This window comes from Nicotiana tabacum, chromosome 21 (genome assembly GCF_000715075.1).
Source record: "Nicotiana tabacum cultivar K326 chromosome 21, ASM71507v2, whole genome shotgun sequence".
Lineage (NCBI taxonomy): Eukaryota > Viridiplantae > Streptophyta > Magnoliopsida > Solanales > Solanaceae > Nicotiana > Nicotiana tabacum.
In genome coordinates this window covers 10,822,219-10,832,906 of record NC_134100.1, presented here as the reverse complement: position 1 = coordinate 10,832,906, position 10,688 = coordinate 10,822,219, and the positions used below count along the sequence as shown (strand labels likewise).

Sequence of the window (10,688 nt, the reverse complement as noted above, 5' to 3'; positions counted from 1 at the left end):
AACTAACGCGCCTAAAGCAATTTCGCATTGTAACTTTGCGAGGGCCATGGAATCGAACTAAACGGTGTGCCTCGAATTCTAAGGGTTAAATTAAATTTAATTAGGGTGAATGCCATGCAATTGTTATTTTTCGTTTGGCATGGCGCACCCCAATCTATTCTAATTTTTAAAGGGAGTATTAATTACATTTGGAGGGCCATAAATTATGGATAGGAAACTATTGTGGAAAAATGGTATGATCTTGTTGTTAGGCTAATGGGCTAATAAATATTTAAAAGAAACTACAACTCAAATGCACTTTCTCTGCATCCGATTAATTCCAACCACTACGCATCCCACTGTTTAACAAATATCAATTTGAACTCATGAATTAATCACGCAAAATGAGTAAATGGGACAACCAGTGGTTAAGATAACAGTTCCAAGGAATATGCAAAGAATAGCTAGAAACAAAAGAAACTCTATACAAAACTAAATTGTTATGCGTCTGGTTCAACAAAGAAGCCAAACATTTTTGCAAACTTAAGAGATTAACATTATTAAATTGTTTCCCCAAATGCAGTGCACCCACTCCTTATTAGCTCAAACTATTTTGCTTGTATCCCAATGCTTGTTCCATCCTATTCAATCAATGGGATTCAACAGTAAAAATCATAATACTTCACAAATCTGTACAACATCAACTAGTCAAGCCAGTGAACACATAGATAAGAATTGTACAAAGCACTAACATTGCACAAGATCACCGATAACGAACTCGTAACTATTTTAAACCAAGCAAAGACATTCTCGTTTAAGAGTAAAGAACAAACACCAAGCTTAATAGATATTACAATCAAATGCTACCAGAATAAAATCCAGAAATTGAACGATGAACAAGGAGTTTAGTACCGAACCTTTTCAGAAGCCAAACTTCTTCAAGAAAATTTTATTAGCAAGCATTTCAGTGAAGCTACAACAGCTGAGATCAAAGTCGAATGGACTCCAAAATCGAATGAAAACGCATCGGCGCCGAAACATTAAACCGAAAACCTCGACGGCAACCTCAGACTACGACCTTCGGCGAACTCGGAACTCGCCAGAAAACTCGAATTAAACCAAATAATGAAATTAATGGATTGTAATAGTGACTAGCGATTTGGATCTATTTCATACCATTTAGTGTGCTTTGTAGCTGAGTTTCATAATCCTATCCGAAAATGGCATAGCTAATGGCAAACGGAAGAAGCAGTAACGACAGTGGGGGTGAAAACATCAAACCAAGGAAGATCAACAGATCTGAGAGTGAAACAGTCAAAGGATGTATTGAACGAGGAGGTCACACAGTTGTTCCGTCTATATGTGTGTGCATGAGGGTGAAGCTCACCGGATATGCGGTCACTGACGGGATGGACAGCGGCGAGGTGAGACGAGGGAGTTGGGTGAAGGTCGGGCTATTTTCGAATTTTCGGCGATGGGAGGGGTCCGCTACTGCTCATCGTTCTCAGAGATCGAGAGAGATTGGAGGGTCCGTTCTCGCTGGTTTTGTGTAGGAGGCGACGACGGGAGGGTCTTCGGTCGTTTGGGATCGATGGCTGATGATGAATGAAGAGGTCAAGGGGGCGAGGGGTCTGTGAAGAAGACGATCTGAGGGGGGGATGGGTCCTGTTGTTCGCAGCTTTTCAGCTTTCCCTCAGCGTTGTTTTTCCACCTTTTGATTTTTTTTAAGTATTAATTTATAGGTAGAGTCTAGGTTTAGGTGTATTTTTGTGTATTTTTCCATTAGTCCCTAGGTCTTTTGTGTGATATCCTTAGGGTCTTCTTTATTTGTTTTTGTTCCAAAAAAGAGTCTAGAAGGGTCCCTAGGCTTAATGGACTAATCCGAATTGGGCCAAGAATTGGGTTCTAAAACTCTTAAAATTATGATCCAACACCTTAATTGACTCATTTTAAAGTAAGATAAAAAATACTACCCCATGAAAAAGCTAACATGAAACTATTATATATTTTTTATTTTCAAAATTATATAAAGATGAAAATATGGTTCTATTTTTGTATTTTTTTTTTTGAAAAGTACATACTAAAATATTTTTTTGTAATTTTCATTTTTCTTGTAATAAAATAAATTAAAAGAGTAAAAATGAGTTGAAATAGCTATATTAGGCCTAAATTAAATATTTTACACTAAAATATAAAAAATCTTGGGAAGACAAAAATCACATGTCTACAACCATATCGTTCAACGGAGCCAAAAGAGTGCCTAAGTTGGCATGGCATTTGACATCTCCCTCATTGGCTGCTACTCAATGTTCTTAAGGCCTTCTGAGTGGACTGAAGAACTGTACACCGAAGAGATTAGAACGTTAGGCGCATGCTGGGGGACGAGCATATCTTTTCTCATGTCCCTAATCATAAATCCAACCGTTTTGCTGCTCCTTTATGATCTCAAGGTTTGGATATTCATGTTATTTACTGCTCTGACACTGGGAATGCGCTTCTCAATTTATAAATTTTTGCCCGAGAGAGAAAAGAAAGATGGCGAAGGAGTTGAGGAAAATCTCTTCAAACAACATTGGTTTTGGAAAAGGTTTCTTCCAAAAGATGGCAATGTTGAAGCCGTGTAACTATAAGTTACTCTCTCTGTTCCAGTTTATGTGAACCTATTTCCTTTTTGGTCCGTTCCAAAAAGAATGACACCTTTCTAAATTTGGTAACAATTTAGCTTAAGCATACAATTCTACCCTTAATGATAAACTTTTACAACCACACAAATACTTTGGGCCCCTTTTTGACTTGTTTAGGACCACAAATTTTAAAAGTCTTCATTTTTTCTTAAACTTCGTGCCCAGTCAAACAGGTTCCCATAAATTGGAATGGAGGGAGTAGTTTTTTTTACTGTAAAACTATAATTTACATTGATTGTTTTTATGTATTCCTGAGATTTTGGGTATATGTTCTTTTCTAGGATGGCAGCAACACTCTACCTATGTGGCAGATCAGGAGCTTAATTTTGTAGATTCCAACTGATGGCTTTAGGGAGGTTTCAAGTAATATATTGCTACGGGGAAGCAAATTTTTAGCTGATTACCTTGCTAATGTAGGCGTAGTTGAAAGACAGAAGATACTCTTCACTGAGGCTCCCTCTCTTTGTCAGTGAAAGCCAAAGTCTTATTCAAGAATGATAGAAATGGCAATGTAAATTTCAGAATCAAACCAAAGAAAGGGTCCTTTACTTTTGATTATGGGTAGGATCAGGAACATCTACATTAGTCTAACTATGACTTGCATTTTGACAATTTGCACTGATGTAATTAAAGGAGTCCTCCTTAATTCGTATCACTTTTTTTGTTTAGAGACGTAAAAGAATGTACTCTATAGGCATTCTTCACTTCAGTTCAGAGTGTCAAGATTTTAGACCAACTGTTACAGATTGTTTTTCCTTTTTTCGTTTTCGTTTCTACACATGATTGAATATTTGAATACAGTATCAACTGGAAACTAGATATGAGTTGTATAATCATATATTGTCTCTTCTCTCTACATTGATTTCCTCTTCTCCTTTTGTTTTAATTTCTGTGTTTTCCCTATTGTTCTCCCATATTGCCTTTGGAGTAAAAGGGTCTGCATTTTAATGCAGAATCTATCATATCTTTTAAGGAGTATCATTTTACTTGTTATTGCAAGTTTACTACTATTGTTCCTAAAATGGATGACTTATACAACTTTATTAAGACGGGATCCCGCTTTAAGATTCCAGGCCAGGCGTGCTTAGAGAGACAACAACAAAGCAACTATGAGAAATATTTTTCTACGCTCATCTATATTGTTTATTCTTTAGTGTCGTGTCAGAGTTTGAACGAGAGCTCTAATCCTTATAGCGTAGTTCTAAGTTCTCGATAGGCTAATGGTTATTAGATCTACAAGTTTACGTCTTATATATTATCTTTCAAGTATGTACTAAATTTTCTGATGACACAGAGAAATGGAAGTAGCGCAAATTCGAGTGTTTATTTGATAGAATATATTAACCTAAATTTTATGTTAGCATTATGCACATGTTATCATTACTGAAAATATTTATGCATAAACAAGGCCTAAACCCATGGATGCTTTCGGGGGGGGGGGGGAATGCACATGACGTGCACATGAGTCATTTGTTAATTTACTTAAGGAGTAAAATCTCATATTTACTTCATGGTTGTTAAAAAAACTCATCAGGTAACATATGTGTCATTCTCTTAATATAAAATTCATATAAGATTTATTTCGTTTGAAATGCCCTAGCGGTGTAGGATGAATTAATATAGATTTTAATCTTTTCTCCTTTCCAAATTAGTTGCTGAAAAAAATATGAGACAAATAAAAAATGGTATCACGAAAATATTTGAATTGACAAGAATCATGATGATACCACCCGTATTTTTATCGTATGGCTTTAGTAAGTTTCAAACTGTCACGACCCGAATTTTTCACCATCGGGAGTCGTGATGGTGCCTACTAGTGAAAGCTAGGCAAGCCAAAACCATTTGAATTATTTACATTTTTCTCATTCTAATCCTTTAACAATTAATAGGCAACATTAAATAAACAGCGGAGTTTAATTAGCGGAAGACTGAAATATAATATTTTTAATAAAGATGTCAATTCCAATCCATACATAAACTACCCAAGACTGGTGTCACAATTTCACAGACTGTCTAGGAATACTACAAATAAAAGTCCGAAAGAGTTATTACAACACTATCTCCGAGATACATAAAAGAAATAGGATAAAAGGATAGAAGGAGACGCCAAGGCCTGCGGACGCCTGCAGGACTACCTCGGATCTCTGAATGGACTAAAGGCAGCAACCCCAAAGCTAAGGTTTGAAAGCTGCTGCACCGGGATCTGCACACAGTGCAGAGTGTAGTATCGACACAACCAACCCCATGTGCTAGTAAGTGCCTAGCCTAACCTCGGCGAAGTAGTGACGAGGCTAGGACTAGACTACCAAATAAATCTGTGCAGTTAAATCATATACAGCCGAAAATAAAAGCAAGAATGTACAGTTAAGGATGGGAGGGAAAAACATGCTGCAGGTAAATATCAAATGATAACAGAAGGACAACATGTAAATATAAGGAACACCATAACTCAATTATCAACAAGAATCAGAAATCAAACAAGTGCACGGCATCACCCTTCGTGCTTTTACTCTCGTCTTCACCATAAGAATCAATATAATCTGCACGACATCAACCTTCGTGCTTTTACTCTTGTCCTCACCATAAAAATCAATATAATCGGCACTGAATTGTACATCGTGCGGCACGGCATCACCCTTCGTGCTTTTACACTCTTTTTTACAAAATCATACACGGTATCACCCTTCGTGCTTTAACACTCTCTCACCAAACCAATGCACGGCATCACCCTTCGTGTTTTAACACTATTCCTCACCCAAACAACAATCACAAATCAATAAGGGCAAGGGAATCAACAAATTTATAATTAAATCCCGACAAGGGAACAATTGTACAACAGTCATATCCCGGCAAGGGAAACAATATCAACAATAGCATCCAGCAAAGGAGACAACATTAAACAACAATCATCCTGGCAAGGGAGACAATTTCATAATCCTCTTTTCTTTTTCACATTTACTTCACAACTCAATTCACAATTTGAGCCAATGCTCTATAAGGTTCAATTGCCAATTATACTTCCACAAATCACTTTACAACTTGAGTCAATGCTCTTCAACGTTTAAATACCAATATTACTTCCACAAGCCTTTTTCAACAATAGAAATTATCACATAAAGCATGAACAATACAAACGGAGTCACATTAATCATAATATAAGACTCACGGGCATGCTTGACACCAACGTATAGATACTCGTCACCATGCCTATACGTCGTACTCAACAATTAACATGTAGCAAATAGGACACGACCCCTAATCCCTCAAGCTAATGTTAGACCAAATACATACCTCGATGTCACGAACATAATTCAAGCCTCAACTACCGCTTTACCTCTTGATTCCACCATCAATTCGCTCGTATCCAGCCACAAGTTACTTAACTATATCAATAAATGCTTAATGAATCAACTCTAATGCATGAAAATAGGTTATCTAAAGTTTTTCCCAAAAAGTCAAAAATTGCCCCCGGGCCCACATGGTTAAAACCCGAGGTTCGAACCAAAACCCGATTACCCATTCCCCCACAAACCCAAATATATAATTTATTTTGATCAGACCTCAAATCAGGGTCCAAATTCCCAAAATTTGAAAAACCTAGGTTCTATCCAAAACACCCAATTTCTCCCATGAAAACCCTTGATTTTGAGTTGAAATCATGTGAAAAGATGTTAAAGATTGAAGAAACGAGTTAGAAATGACTTATAATCAATTTGGAGAAGAACTTTTCTTTGGAAAATCGCCCAAGAGAGTTTATGTTTTGAAAGAGTTTGAAAAATGAAAGATTTTCGGCTAATTCATGAATTTGCAGGTCGCTGATGTCACAATTGCGACCAGGGTTCGCAATTGCGAACCCTTCAGAACCTGCTAACTTCGCAAATGCGACTAAAGGAAGTCTGGTCCACTTCGCATTTGCGATGGACCTTTCACATTTGCGATGAACAGGTCGCATTTGCCACCAAGGCAACCCAGGTCTTCTTCGCATTTGTGATAAAATGTTCGTATTTGTGGGCTTTGCGAGTCAGGCTTCGCATTTGCGAAGCCTGCAGACCTGCAACATACCAGCTGAAAACCTACAACTTCCTAAGTCCAAATATCACTCCGTGGCCTATACAAAACTCACCCGAGCCCTCGGGGCTCCAAACTAAATATGCACACTAACCCAAAAATATCATACGGACTTGATCGTGCAATCAAATCACCAAAATAACATCAACAACTATGAATTTAGCATCAAAATCAAAGAAAATCTCAAGAACTTTCAAAGTTTTAAATTTTACAGCTAAGGTTCCGAATCACGTCATATGACTTTCGTTTCTTACCAAATTTACAAGCTCAACTTAAATCACATATAAGACCTGTCCCGGGCTCCGGAACCAAAATACGGGCCCGATACCATCAAATTCCACACATATTTCATTTCCAAAACTCATGTATATTCCAAATAATTTTCTTTAAAAATTCATTTCTCGGGCTTGGGACCTCGGAATTCGATTTCGGGCATACGCTCAAGTCCCATATTTTTCATAATAATACCATTAATCTGAAACGCAACAAAAGCAACAATAAAAATATATATTATCATCATAAAAGAATTTCACATTAGTAAATAACTAGTTATCTCTATCAAGTGACTTTAATTTTCTTTCTTATTTAATTGGAATCTACTAAACTATTGTACAAAAAGCTTAAAATTTTTCATATAAAATAGCAAATTGGAATATGAAAAATCCCATAAACTTTTTACAATAGAGATGAAGGAAAAACCCCTTATTTAATAGCCAACGGCCCTCCCTTTCAAATTTTTGACAGCAGGGTAATTGCCATTATTATCAAATTAAGTGTTGGGGTTTGGGGGGGGGGGGAGTAGAGTGGAGTTTTTCCTTTGTGTAATTTTACTACCTAAATCCCATAAGCTTTTTACAATAGAAATGATATACTAACGCCATTAAGATGAAATTGTATGTAATTTCATAAACAGTCGCAACCAACCATTTACCCAATTTGAAGAAAGAAAGAAAAAACGAAAAATCACCTTATAATTACACAACACCGCACATAAACTGAGCAGCAAGAGAAGATTCAAAAGACAGGAAAGTTGGAGAGGAATTGAATAAATTGAAAAACCTGGATAAAGAGCCTAGAGGCGTTCCTTTTTAGGAATATATACGCGTCAAAAGACTTAGAACCGGGAAAACTACAGATTCCGCCTATGTTAAAAAAAGTTGAAAAAAGTTGCAATTTTTCCAAAATACCCCCGACGATCCCAAGCTCCTCAACTATCCCTTATTAATAAGAGGAATATACCATGTTAACATCTCTATAGACAAAGATAGACGTATTATCCAAAGAAATCAGGATTAGCTTTTACCAAATTACATTACAAACAAAATCGATACTGAAAGAGCATAGTGGACGTGTCGGAGTGGTTATCGGGCATGACTAGAAATCATGTGGGCTTTGCCCGCGCAGGTTCGAATCCTGCCGTTCACGTTAAGGTTTTCTTCATTTTCCTTTTTTGACTGGCATTTTTCCAACATCTTGCTCTTTGACCAGTTTGGGAGTTTTGTCTGTTAGAATTTAAAAGTGGTCAACCAGGAGAAATATAGGGCAACACTTTTGATTTTGCTACTGTGAGAAAGATCTACATTAAAAGATAATTGAGGAGATTTGCAAATAATTACTAAGAATTTAAGTTATATACTCCACATGATGGACTTGATTGTGGTATTAATTTCATTAAACTATTTTCATATAAAAAGAGTTCCTCAACTTTACTTAAGTATGATCAGTAGCGGATTCAGAATTTCATTAAGAGAAGTCAAAATATGAAAAAATAAACTCACCAAGAAGTTAAGGGGTGTCATTATATAGTATATATACATATTTTTAAAAAAATTACTGAGCTATACAGTATAATTTTCCGGCGAAAGGGTGTCAACTGTGCATGTGGCTCCGCCACTGAGTATGATAAAAGTCAATAAACTTTTTTTCCAGCTAAAACGCTGCTCAACTTTGACTAAGAGGGTGTTTGGATTGGTTTTTAAGAAGTACTAATAAGCTAAAAGATAAAAGTCAAAACCCATAAGTTGGTAAATCTAACTTTTGGCTTATTTTTGTACTTATCATACCTAAAAGTAAGTGATTTTATCAGTGCCAAACACCAAAAAAAAAAAAATTAAAATAGTACTTAAAAGCCAATAAACACTTAAAATAAGTCAATCTAAACACCCTCTGACCAATACATACAGTTACCGAGAGGAAACAAATGAGATATTACAGCTCAAGATATACAGGCAAAGTCCAGTTACTTCTTAGTTATAAAAAATAGTTTAGTGACTTCCGTGATAGTTAGGTAAAGTTGAGTAACTTTTTTTGTTACAAAAAATAATTTAATGATAGTGCTAGAAATGAGAAATTAAGTAACCATAAGGTGATATTAGCCTCACAATGTAAATATCTTTTACATTCTCAATAAAACTTAAACTCATTGTCTTTTAATGCAAATGTATCAAATAACTTATACCAGAAAATAGTTTACCATTATTTACGGCATTATTGTCTGTGGATTTTTTTTTTTGAAGTCTTGAAATTGGATTTTTCCGCTGTATTCGTGCGTTAAAGAGAAAGTGCATTCGTGCATTTGGAATTGCTTGTGCAAACTGTGTATTATATTCCAATTTTACTGAATAAAATTTTTTTACAGCTTGATCCATTATTCATTGACCATAGGACATTCTCTGTACTCACAAGGTAAGAGCAATGCCAGCATACACACTACCCTCTCCAGACCCATAGTGTGAGATAATACTGGATATGTTGTTGTTGGTGTTGCATAGGACATGATTTATCGAGTCATAGACTCAAGAATATTGTTGAACGAATGGAACTAATGTTTCATTTTTACTCTTCAAGAGAGGAGAGAAATAGACGTAGCTTTAATGAGAAAATAAAGAAAACGAGGAAACATGATGTGAAAAGGTAATTAAAACGTCTTTAATTCCCAATGAGGAAAATGAAACGACTTCAAAAAAAAAATCACTTGACTTCTTTGTTTCGTACATTTCTCATACATGAATTGATCACTTTTTTCACTGCGTCATGACATTATTTGTTTGCTGACATATTTTTCCTTTGCAATTTGCTTAGCCAATAGAGCAAAAACCTCTTAATCACAGAAGAAGAAAGAAAGGTAATTAAGTAAACACTTATTTCTTCTATTATTTTTTTGTTGCATGTGCAAGATGTGGGAATGATTCTTGGTAGGAGTAACGTCTGCATATTATACTCAAGTTGTTGTTGTTGTTATCACAAGGTGTGGGAGTGATGATGATTTTGTTTATTTTGATGACTAGGGAATTAAGATGACAACTACTCCAATGAAGAAAACAGTTGCGGGGTTGATAGATTTGGTGTTTTCTTGGTCATTAGGGGATGTGTTGAACAAAGATCTTTATAGAGACAAGGTTTGATTCTTTCTTCTTGTCCATATACATGCCTTGAAAGTATTTCTAATAGTGTTTTAATGTTATTATTATGGACCATGTAAAAATATTTATACAATGAACAATCAAATCACTTATAAGGTAGGTAACCGGTAAGTCTAGTGAAAATGGTCACTAATTTTTTATTACTACAAATTAAACTATACAAATAGCGTAAATTTATAAATATAACTTAAATCTTTTTGAATATAATATTGTCCCACAAACAATTACTGCCTTTGGCGAGGGTCTTCGGAAACAACCATATTTTTACAAGGTTAGGGTAAGGTCTGTGTACACACTACGCTCCACACACTTCACTTATGGGATTACACTGTATTTGTTGTTGTTGTAGTTGTATTACTGCCTCTGCCTTTTTTTTTATATCACTACAAGAAAACCTTAAATTACCTGGGGATTTTACCTGGAAATTTTTTCCGCAGATAATTCCTGCAAATTTTCATGCGAAAATCCAATAACTCCTAAATTCTAGAATATTTACCTGCCAATTCGATTTTCTCAAGTAAATTCGCAAATATAT

General features: G+C 35.6%; 1 long non-coding RNA gene and 1 other non-coding gene across 2 annotated transcripts; one reads left to right on the top strand and one right to left on the bottom strand.

Moving 5' to 3' along the window:
* Positions 1–344: 344 nt before the first annotated feature.
* On the bottom strand, positions 345–1,674 carry LOC107826525 (uncharacterized). The gene is made up of 2 exons (XR_001657301.2): positions 897–1,674; positions 345–620 (listed from the first exon to the last, which is right to left on the bottom strand). It is a non-coding gene; the product is annotated as an uncharacterized LOC107826525 (long non-coding RNA).
* A 6,400-nt stretch (positions 1,675–8,074) lies between these two features.
* Positions 8,075–8,156, top strand: TRNAS-AGA (transfer RNA serine (anticodon AGA)). The gene has a single exon. It is a non-coding gene; the product is annotated as a tRNA-Ser (tRNA).
* Positions 8,157–10,688: the final 2,532 nt, after the last annotated feature.